The following is an 11,276-nucleotide window of genomic DNA, read 5'->3' as shown; positions in this document are numbered from 1 at the left end:
TGTTTAGTATCCAGCCTGTCCTCCTGACCACCCATCCTGCTGACAAGCAGTGGCCCAGATTTGGCTGCTGCCCAACCCTAGCAGCTGGACATGCTTGTTCACATATTCTCCTAGGTCCTGACTTGCCTGCCCACAGGGCTCCAAGAGGTGGTTAGTGCCTCTCTGATCCTCCTATATCACCTGAACATCACTGGCTTCCCACTCATCTCCTCATAAACCCCTCATTCCTTGGGACCCTTATGGCTCTGTGGCCCTGCATGAGCCCAACAGATACAAGCACTTAGCCTAGTTCCTGGCACATGCCAGTCACTGGATGCGTGGTAGCCATCATTGTTATTATTACTACTATCTTCACATTCAGTTTTTCAATCATTGGATGGTCCATGTGTCTCTCTAAATGAGAATTTTCAACCTCAAAATTAATGACATTTGGGGCCAGGTAATTCTTCATTATGGGGGTGATCCTGTGCATCAGCTGCATCCCTGGCTCTTTCTACTAGATGCCAGTAACATTCCCCTCTCCAGGTATGACAACCAAAGATACCTCCAGACTTTTCTACATGTCCCCTGGTAGGTGAGTAGAATCACTCCCTGTTGAGAACCACTGCTCTATACTGTAAGTGCCGAGGGCAAGAACCAAACACGTGTCCTGGGGCTCTTGGTGGTGATCCAAATGAATAGGAGAATCCTCTTTCTTCATCTCTCATCTCAGTGAGTCTCAGTTTACAAGGTCAGAGAGCATGGTGGACTTTGGGTCAGAACCTTGTGTTCTATACAAAGGGGAGCTTAGGATCTTGAATGATTATCTTTCTGATCCCCAATATCCTCACCTGCAAAATGTAGCTTACAGGTTTTCCCCCCAAGATGTTAGGCTGATAAAATACAGAATTGTTGAAAACATATTGATTTTTCAAAAATGTACATTAGCTCCCCTTTATTTGTGGATGACATGTTCCAAAATCCCAGTGGATGCCTGATACCTTGGATTGTATAGAATTCTTTAATTTAATGATTTTTCCATCTTAACTAGGCACTCACTTATTACACACTCTAGCTGCAACTTACACAGCTTGAGATATGACAGCAAAACTAGCATGAAGTTCTTTTTCTTTCTTGATGATTTCAGGGATAGATTTATTCTTACCACAGATCTTAGAAACCTCAGCTAACATATTTTCTTTCCTAATTTAGTTAAGAACTTTCACCTTTTGGGAAGCAATTTATGACTTCTTTTCAGCATATCTGAATTCCAGCAACACTACACTTACACTTTGGGCCATTGTTAAGTAAAGTAAGGATTACTTGAATACAAGCACTTTGATAATGGAGATGGTAAATTCAAACATTCAGATGGCTACTAATAGACTAATGGAACGGTAGCATATACAGCATGGATACACTGGACAAAAGGATGATTCATGTCCTGAGTGGGATAGAATGTGACAATGAAATATCTCATGATTTTACTCAGAATGGTGTGCAATTAAAAATTTATGACTTATTCATTTCTAGAATTTTCCATTTAATATTTTTGGACTGAGATTGACCATGGGTAGCTAAAACTGCAGAAGTAAATCCTTAGATAAGAGGGAATGACTAGTGAATGACTAGGTCAGATATGATTAGAGAACCTTTTTTTCCCTTTCTTTTGGTGCTGGAAATCAAACCCAGAGCCTTATGAATATTAGGCATGTACTTCATCATTGAGTTATACTCTCAGTCCAAAAAAAATTATCTAATCTTAAACACTATTTAAATCTCATAAATACTATTTCTAAAATATTACAAATACTCAATTTGCACCCTTGTGGAAGGAACAGACTCTGGTCTGACTGGTCTGAGACCCTTTGTGCTACACCACCTTCAATAGATAGAATAGCCACCTAGGGTCATTCTTCCTCTCAAGGCTATCAGGATGAGGCGGTGTAAATAGGAGGGTTTGAACTCATATCTGTGTTTAACTTAGGCATGGAGGTTCAACATTTGAAAATATTCCATTGGTTTAAGTCACCCTGGAATTATGACATGCTATTTCTTAGCCCTTTCTTCTCCAAATGGGTTTATATAATTATTCTGTATCATGGGACCCTACAGGTATTCAGCTCTTTATCTAAGAGTCATTCATCCTTCAAGGGAATGTAATATAATTTAGTGTTTATATTAAATAAGATAGCCATTTGTGAAGTGCTTGACTTAAGATGATTCTAAGCAGTGTTGACTCTATTCTAGACTATTATGATTGGATCTAAAATTTCCACTAAAGCCATGTGTTAAAGATTTCTTTGCCAGTTGGTGACACTATGGGGAGATGGTGGAAACTTAGGGAGGTGGGCCCTAGATGGAAAAAATAGGCCAAGGGGTAAGTGCCCTATAAGGGTACATCTTGTCCCCGGCCCCTTCTTTCCTCTCTGCTTGTTGGCCTCCATGAAGTGAGCAGCTCTGTCATGCTATGCCCTTCCCTTCCACAATGATGTTCTGTCTCACCCTCAGGCCCAGAAACAATGGAGCCAGCCAGACATGGACTGAAATCTTTGAAATTTTTAATCAAAATAAATCTTCCCTTCTTCAAGTTCATTTTATCTCAGTGATGGAAAGCTATCACAGGCTATGGGAGAGAAGAAATCACTAAGATAGTAAAGAGTTTTGCTTCCTGTTCTTCTTGTGATGCTTTGCCATTTACAAAATGTCTTTCCTCTGGTTCCTGGTTAAGCCTCAGAGGTACACTAGGGAGCAGGCAAGATGTTTATCATTGTTGTCTCTCTATTATCAATGAGCTAAGATCTCAGCAGGTCAGAGGGGTTGGCCAGGGCCACACAACTGAAGGTAGCAAAGCTAGGGTCACAGATTGACTCCTGAGCAGAGCTGGTGCTCCCCAGTGCACCATACTGCCCCCACACATCCATCCCGTCTGAGCGTGTCAGACCCAGAATCAGGTCATCATACATTTTTCTGCCATTGTGTCAGCATGTGTCTTAATTTGGGTTCTCCAGAGAGTAAGAGTCCAGTTCCAATGGTTCATTTAGAGAACACAGGAAGTGTGGAGTGTTATAAATGCAGAAGTGAGACAGAGGCAGGAACTTAGCAAATAAAAAAGTACAGTTAGTAAATCACATCACTGAGGACCCTCATGGGCAATTCCATGGGGCTCCAGGAAGCAGCGAGGAACAATCTCCCCTGGGTGATCCTGCACTTGAGCATGGAGCCAGGGTGTTAATTCCTGTGCATTTCCAACCTGCTGGGGCAGGCACTAAGAGGTCTCCTGAGGCTGTAAAGTCCCCCATGACTGGGGTACTCAGAATCATAGGATGTAACCTGTTAGCCTGGCCCTGACTCCTGTAACTTGCCTCTTGCCCCTTTGTCTTCCAATCCAGGTGAACTTTCTTGAAAATCCCTGTCACTAAACACAAGATGGACTAGGCCAAAGAGGACAGGTAGCTTTAGGTAGAAACCATACCCCTTTGGAGAAAAATGATTCAATGTTGAGATGCCACCCTTATAGATCATTTAGGAATGTGACCAAAGGTTCCTAAAACTTTATAAGCAAACTTCTTGCAAATTCAATACTTTTAGTAGTCTGGAGGTCTTAAAAGGATTCCCTTGTGACAGTTTTTGAAAAACAATTGGTCCCTGACAATTGTGCGGGGGGCGGCGAGCATTTGGACTTTTCAGCAAGTGAGACACAAGTTACCAAAACATTTAAGTCCATTAACTTCAAAGAATGAAGGTGCAAAATGGGATGTGGACTCCCAGAAGTTCTGAGAAGCAGGCTTGGAAGGAAGAGAGCCAGAGAGCCAGGAATGTGCAATTGATTGGTGAGGGGATGATGAAGAGACCTTTAATACTGAACCTGCGCTGAGACTAAATGTCATTCCAGGCTCCAAGCAGAGGGTGAGTCAGAAGTTTTTTGTTTTGTTTTGTTTTTGTTTTTGTTTTTGTTTATGTTTTGTCTTGGTACTGGGAATTAAACCCAGGGACACTTAAACACTGAGCCATATCCCTAGCCCCTTTTTTGTGTTTTATTGGAGACAAGGTCTCACTGTTGCTTAGGGCCACACTAAGTTGCTGCAGTCGACTGAACTCATGATCCTCATGCCTCAGTCTCCTGAGTCGCTGGGTGGAAGTTATCTTTGCATGGCATCTGACCCCATTTTCTGTGTCCCTCCCCACCTCCTCTCCTCTTGACTGACTGCCCATACACAGGGCATTTCCTGGGGCTCCCTCTGCTCTCCTCCAGCAGGTTGCAGCTCTACAATAGATCTCTTTTTTATTATTTTATTTATATAAATATATGGGGAGCAGTGATAATTTGATACATGTACACAATGTATAATGACCAAATCAGTGTAGTTAATTTCCATCTCCTTCAACATTTTAAAAACGTTTCTTTGATTAACACATAATACTTGACCATATTCATGTGGTATGTTGTGATATTTCAATACATGTATGAATGTGTACCAATTGAATCAGAATTTCTTGGATTCCATTTATTTGGAGAAACAGTACACAGCCTGGGGACCCTCTTGTATAACATTATCCACATTTAGTCATCATGAAATGACATGTAAATGTGTTCATTTGTAGGTCATTGGCCTTGAGTTTACTTGTGAATAAAATAGTATTTCATCTACTAAAATATGCCTCCCCATCTCTCTTTCCTTCCTACACCCATCAAATTCCCAAGCGTCAATAAAACTCAGGAGAAAAACACTTTTGGCAACTGAGAAGGAGAGGTCAAGCTGTGGAGATGGGAAGGAAATAAGAAAATAATAATGAAATAAAGAAAAGGACTAGGAATTGGGCATTAATCATGTGCCAAGAATTTTACAAGCAAAGTTATCTTACCTGAATTTTCATTACAACCCTGCAAGAGAAAGTTTTACAAAGGAGAAAACCAACTCAGAGGGGTTCCAAGACATTCCCAAGGTAGAAAATGAGGTTGAGTCAACTGTGTAATATTGGTCTTACCAAAGTGTCAACTAACTCAAAGATGAAACACTATCAAGGACTATTTGCATCTGAAAAAACAGACCATGTGATCAGAGTTTCAGATAACAAAATGAATCTCTAATGGTTTAATTAGTTTATACAACAAGCAGAATGTGAGAAGTAGATGTTATGAGTCCTCTCAATAATTCAAGGAGAAATGCAATTTGCACTGAAAGTTACATATCTATTAATAAGAAATGAAATCTGTAGAGAGAGGATGCTATAAGAGCTAGAGTCGTTTGATTAACTTGGGCAATGTGGCAGTTGGAAAATGTGTCTCTTAGACATCCTGCTTCAGGGGATCTGCTTGACCAAGAGCCCAAGGTGATGCAGCTGAGTTCAAGTCCTGAGGGTATGCTTCCCATAGCTGCTTTCACCAATGACTGAACAGGCAGTGATATGAAGGCAGGTCTGCTCCAGGAGACCTGGGCAGTTTTGTCTTAAAGACTGTCCATAGAACTCTGGAAGCTACTTTAGAACTGCAGAACATAGACTTTTCCATTCCTCGTTCCCTCCCTCCTTCTCTGTCTTTCTTCCCTGCCTCCTCCACAGGGAGGGCCTGCACTGATGGGTTTGTCAGTCTCTGGCCCCCTCCTTATTTTCTCCAATAAATCTCTTGGAAATCGAATTCCATTTTGGCATCCTCCACTCAGAGAGCCTGGAATTATACACAATCAATAATGGGACTTTGCTAGAAGACTGTGGGGGTACTCCTTAGAATCTAAGACCCTCCTTACTGAATCACAGGTGGCCCTAAGAATACAGAGAGAAGCAATGGCAGTCCCATAGAATAAGTCAGTCTGGATCCCATGCTTCTTTGCCCCAAAGGACAGTCTTGGATTGGACTTGCTCAGGCATGAACACAGCTTTGACCACTAAGGCTGCCTGCCTAGGAGCAAACCAGCCTCAGCAAAGGAAGAGCTGAGAGGGAACTGGATAAAGACAATGATAATGTTCTTACAGGAACAGCACCAGGTCCAGAATGGTTTTTGCTGAATACTGAAGTGTCAGTGTAGAATATTGTTCCCCTGGTCTGCAGCAGATTATGAGAATGCCTGTCCAGTACCCACCCACCAAACTCTTTTATCTGTCCCAGCAACAGACCTATAGTGCCAGGGAATTATGCACCCTGTACCCTGCCCTGCTGCCAATGACTGCAGGAAGCTAGGGTGTAAATGCCAGGCCCCCACATCCAAAGCCTCCCTACACTGTCTTCCACAGGTACCAGCAGCATGGAGCTCCACTCACCCACAGGGATCATTTACCTGATAACACTCCCATTATTGGCTGCCTTCCTTTTTTGTCTTCCACATTCATCTACCAGAGTTTCTTTAATCTCCCAATAAACTACTTAATCCTAGATCCCTGCTCAGGGTTTTTTTCTGGGAAAACCCAAACTAAAAATTATGGTGTGTCGATTTGATAAGACAATATACTGTAATAATAATGAATGATTGCAATAATAATGATGGTCTATAATTGCATGCAATAATGTGGGTAAATCTTATATACCTGAGAGGCAGTAAACAAAGGCACATCATAATATGTGATTCTATTTATACAAAAGACAAACAAACCCTCCCCATTAGAGTCAGGATAGCAGTCACCTTTAGGGATGGTATGACTGTGGGACATGAGGACATCATCAGTCAATGTCCTTTTTCCGGATCCAGATGCTGGGTACAGAGGTGAGTTTAATTAGAGAAACCTCATCAAGCCATACAATATAATCTGTTCACATTTCTGCACTTAAAATTCTTTTAAAAGATACAAAAAGGAAAAAAAATGTTATTTTTCTTTTTTTTTCATATTTAAATCATCTTTATTTATACAATATTATCCTCAGAGTTCTAATTTAATTAAGCTTCGGTGGAGCAAAAATATAATAACTAAAAGCAGTTAAACTAAAAATAAGAGATAAGTCATATTTTGGAAAGAGATCAAAAATATTGTCAGGATTCACGTTGTGGGTTCTGGATGTTCGATAGCAGGCTCATTTGAAGGTGGAATCAACCCTGAAGTGAACTCGCTTCTACTTTCAGAATGTGGGGGTAGGGGGGAAAATTCAGCTCTTGGCAGAGGATAATGAGGAAAACGCCTCAGTGAATAGACATTTTGCATTGGATTGGAGGTGGTTCTCCTGGTTCTGATGGTCTACCATAATTAGAATAATATCCATGTTGCCTTTGTAGAAGAGAAGGTGGATCAGAATATGGTTGACCTGGTGGGGGGATTATCCTCTTACCTTCCGGTTCCCATGACGATGACAGGGGCCCAGTGTCAGCAGGTGCTCTAGAGGATCATAGCTTGATTCTCTTCTTTCATTGCTAATCTGATGGTCCAGAGGATCCTCTGGGCCTCCTGAGCCTCTTCCTCCTTCCCCTGGATGTAAAGGTGACAATCTGAGTGGACCCTTCTTTTCCAAAGGAAAAGCTCTCATTTCACATGAAGGTCCACTCAATGGTGAGGGACCATATGGGGACTGCCCTCTGGCAAATGCTGTATTCGAAACATCAAGTGCATAAGGATCTTCTAAATGTTTAAATTTAAACTCCATTTCCATTAATTTTTGTCTCTTTTGAGCATTTACTGTCTTTAAATACTGGAGGTTTTTTTCAGCACTCCAAGCTGCCAACACATTATCACGTGCTTTTTTCTCATAGGAAGTACTCTGTCTCTCATAATAGTGAATGGTTGCATCCAATTCTTCCTCCAGATCTTTGGCTCGCTTTCTATAGGTCTCCAGCTCTTCAGTTGCACGGCTGATCTTTTTATCAACTTTGGAAAACCTCTCCTCTTCCTCTAACTGGCACTTTCCCTCTACTCTTAATTTCCTGTGGAGTTTCACTGCGTTTTCTTGATATTGTTCCATCTTTACTTTAAATTTCTGCTGAAGCTTCTGATTCTCATTTTCAAACTGTGTGTTTTCTGACTTGTAAAGATTCTTGTTCAGACTGAAGATTTTTAATATGTTCTATAAGATCTTCTTTTGTTTTATCTACTTCAGATCATAAAGTATAAATTTGACTTCTTTCTTCTTCTAAGGTTTCTAAAGAAGCATTTAACTCAGCAGCATAAACCAGTTCCTTCAAAGCTTCTTTTGGCTGATTCTCTAAGTGAGCACCAATTTCTGATTCACTCTTTATCTCCAGCTCCAAGCTACCATCATCTGTTAGGTCTTCTCCAAGCACAGGAGTCTGATCTTTCATCTTTAGCAAGCGTTTGGTCAGAGACTTAATGTGATTTTATCACTTAGAACTTGTTCTGCCTGTACTTTAGAGTCTTCAGTTGTTATTTTCTGTTTATTAAGGTCACTCACTTTTTCCTTCCATACTTCGGCTTCTTGTAAAAGGTGTTTCTGATTTTCCTGCAGTTGGGAATTTTCATTCAAAGCCTCATTTATTGCTACCTTAAGTCCTTCTTCATTCATTTGAAATAGTCTTAAGGTTGTTTTAGCTTCAGCTACTTGTGATATGAGGGATTTTGATTCCTCTTCTAGGGACTTTATCCTTTTTGATGTATCTGCCATCAATTTATCCTGTTCAGAACATTTAGATTTCTCTTCTTTTAGCTCTTCTTCTAGAAAGAGCATTTTATCCTCAAGTTTAGGTTTGGACTTATTCAGCATTTCATGTATTGTCTCCAAATGTTGCACTTCTTTTGATGCCTTCTCAGGATTGGCATCCTTTAAAGACAACTGTAAGCCTTCATGCTCTTTTTGAAGAAGGCTAACTTTATCAAGTAGTTTACATTTTTCTTCAATTAGTTCAGAAAGTTTTAGAGCAAGCTTTTTTTCTCTTTTCACATAAATCCTGCTTCTAACAGACTGAACACTTCACAAAAACAAGAGAACAGTAAAAAATCCAATAGTTGCACATATTACCAGCTCTAGACAAAAGGTATCAGGATTAGGGCCTGGTCTTCTATCTTCAGGCAATGCTGGCACAACCCTGAATATTTTTTCCAGTCCCAGGTCCCAGTAAGACTGAGGGGTGGCCCTCCCCCTGCCCCCCATGGTGCCAAAACTACTTTGGCAACTCCTGCCCAGCCATGAAAATGGGCTGCGGACACTAGACTGTGGGTGGGATCCCAAACCTGTACCTTGCAACCAAGCCGATCACTAGGAACAGAATGCCAGGGGTGGGTGGGGAGCCAGACAAACCGGCCCCCATGGGCTTTGTGACCTCACTGCCCCGCCTGGCCCCTTCCCCTCTGCTATGGCCCACCCACACCCCAAGCAGTGCAGGTTCAATCTGGTCCCACTGGAGACCGCTTGCCACCCACTCCTCTGGTTTCGGCCAGGCCACCATGGCGCTTATTAAGCGCCACTTATTTTGTGCAGTCAAAATATCATCCAGTTGATATAACTAAAATTCTAAAGCTTAGTAAACCTTTTTGTAAGAGCTTTAATGCCGTACATTTATATTTGTACCACATGCCCTTTTGTTTTAATGACTTATTCCTTTCTGTCCCCTCCCCTTTTCCTTCCTTTTTTCTTTTCCCTTCCCTCCCTTTCCCTTCCTTCCCTGTCCTTTTCTTGCAGTGTTGGGGGTTAAACTCCAAGGCCTTGTGCATGCTAGTCAAGCTCTCTACCACTGAGCCTCATCCCCAGCCCTCATTCCCAGACTTCTGTGGAAGTAATTTGAATTACTTCTTATAGAAAAACTCTCCAGTTAGACTATTTGAAAAGTAACTTTAGAAGAGTTTCTAACATGGGCACAAATTAGTTATGACAAGTTATTTTTTAAGTACAACATATCTAATGTTTCTAAAAAGAAGGAGCTTAAAATGAGTTATTTTTCATGTCAATTTTTCTAGACTACTATTTAAGAGACTTCAAAATCTTTTCAGATGTTCTTTTCTTTTGACTTCTCATAGGACTTAGAAATGTCTAAGTAAGCTTGGTGGTTATGAATATATAGCAAAGAGAAGGAATAAGGTATGACTCTTAAATGGTTTTATCTCCTGAAGGTGAATTATGTTGTTCAGATAAGTAGTTTGTTGCTTCATGTAAATGAAAGACATTCAAATACATTTTTTATTCCTAGTTACACTGGAATTATTGATGAGTCAGATCTAACGTTTGAAGGAAAACATATACATATATACATAAGTTATATATATAAATTAACCTTGTCCAATGCATGTACATTCCATAAAGAGATAAAATACAACTTTGGGTATTATAATTCAGCACCAGTTACATCCTAAACACAAAGAGGAATAGAGATGCTATATTTACAGCTTACAAAAGTATTTTCACATACATTATCTTGTTCATTCTTAAAACAATTCTGTGGGCTAGGGATGCGCAAGAGGAGAGAGTTAATATTGTGAACACAAAAGAAGAAAAAGACTAAGATGTCCAACAGTTATTTTTCTATACTCTAAAAATACTTAATTCTGGACTATCTCAATTAATCTCACTTCAAAGTTTGTTGGTGAATACTAATTTTAAGAGTCTGCATCACTTAACTTTGCTTTATTCAGACAGCAATAAAATGCTATTTTCTCATGAACCTGAATCTCACAGCTCAAAATTTTGTCCACTGTCTCCTCCTTAATTCCAAAGTTTTTTCCCAACCTTTTTGCTTGAAAATTTTCAAACCTTCAAAATGTTTCAAAATTATACAACAAAGATGCCCTCCAGGGGTTGGGGATTTAGCTCAGTGGCAGAGTGCTTGCCTAGCACTTGCAAGGCCCTGAGTTTGGTCCTCGGCCCTGGAAAAAAAAAAAAGAGAGAAAAAAGAAAAAAAAAAAAAAGATGTCCTCCATCTGGATTCACCAGTCAACAGTGCCAGACTTGCTTTATGCATGCACAGGAGCATGTGTATTCATGCATGTATGATGCAAGTACATGCAATATACTTAATATGCTACCTTTGGAATATTGTGCATATATTTTTCTTAATTATACAATAATAAATACCATCAATAAAATACATTTTAAATAATTCATATATGAACCATCTGGAATTTAGCAACAAGAATCATGTCAATTTAGTTGTAATAATTCACTATGGATATTCTATGAATAAAGACTTTTTCTTACATAGCACAATTACCACACTTAGGAAATTTTATTGCCGATACAATTTAATTATCTAACATATAGCCCATTTTCAATTTTCCCCAAATGAGCCAGTCCACGCCCTTCATAGCTGTTTCCGCCATCTAAGATGCAATCTAGGATCACAGGCGACATTTAGATGTCACATCTCTCTAGTCTCCTTTAAACAACAAATATTGCCCCCAGCCTTTCTGGTCTATAAGGACCTGCACTTCTT

At 40.1% G+C, this 11,276-nt stretch overlaps 1 pseudogene; it reads right to left on the bottom strand.

Moving 5' to 3' along the window:
- Positions 1–7,088: 7,088 nt before the first annotated feature.
- Positions 7,089–9,004, bottom strand: LOC124976309 (melanoma inhibitory activity protein 2-like; annotated as a pseudogene).
- Positions 9,005–11,276: the final 2,272 nt, after the last annotated feature.

This window comes from Sciurus carolinensis, chromosome 2 (genome assembly GCF_902686445.1).
Source record: "Sciurus carolinensis chromosome 2, mSciCar1.2, whole genome shotgun sequence".
Classification (NCBI taxonomy): domain Eukaryota; kingdom Metazoa; phylum Chordata; class Mammalia; order Rodentia; family Sciuridae; genus Sciurus; species Sciurus carolinensis.
Note: the sequence above shows the minus strand (reverse complement) of the source record. Positions and strands in the feature narration are given on the sequence as shown.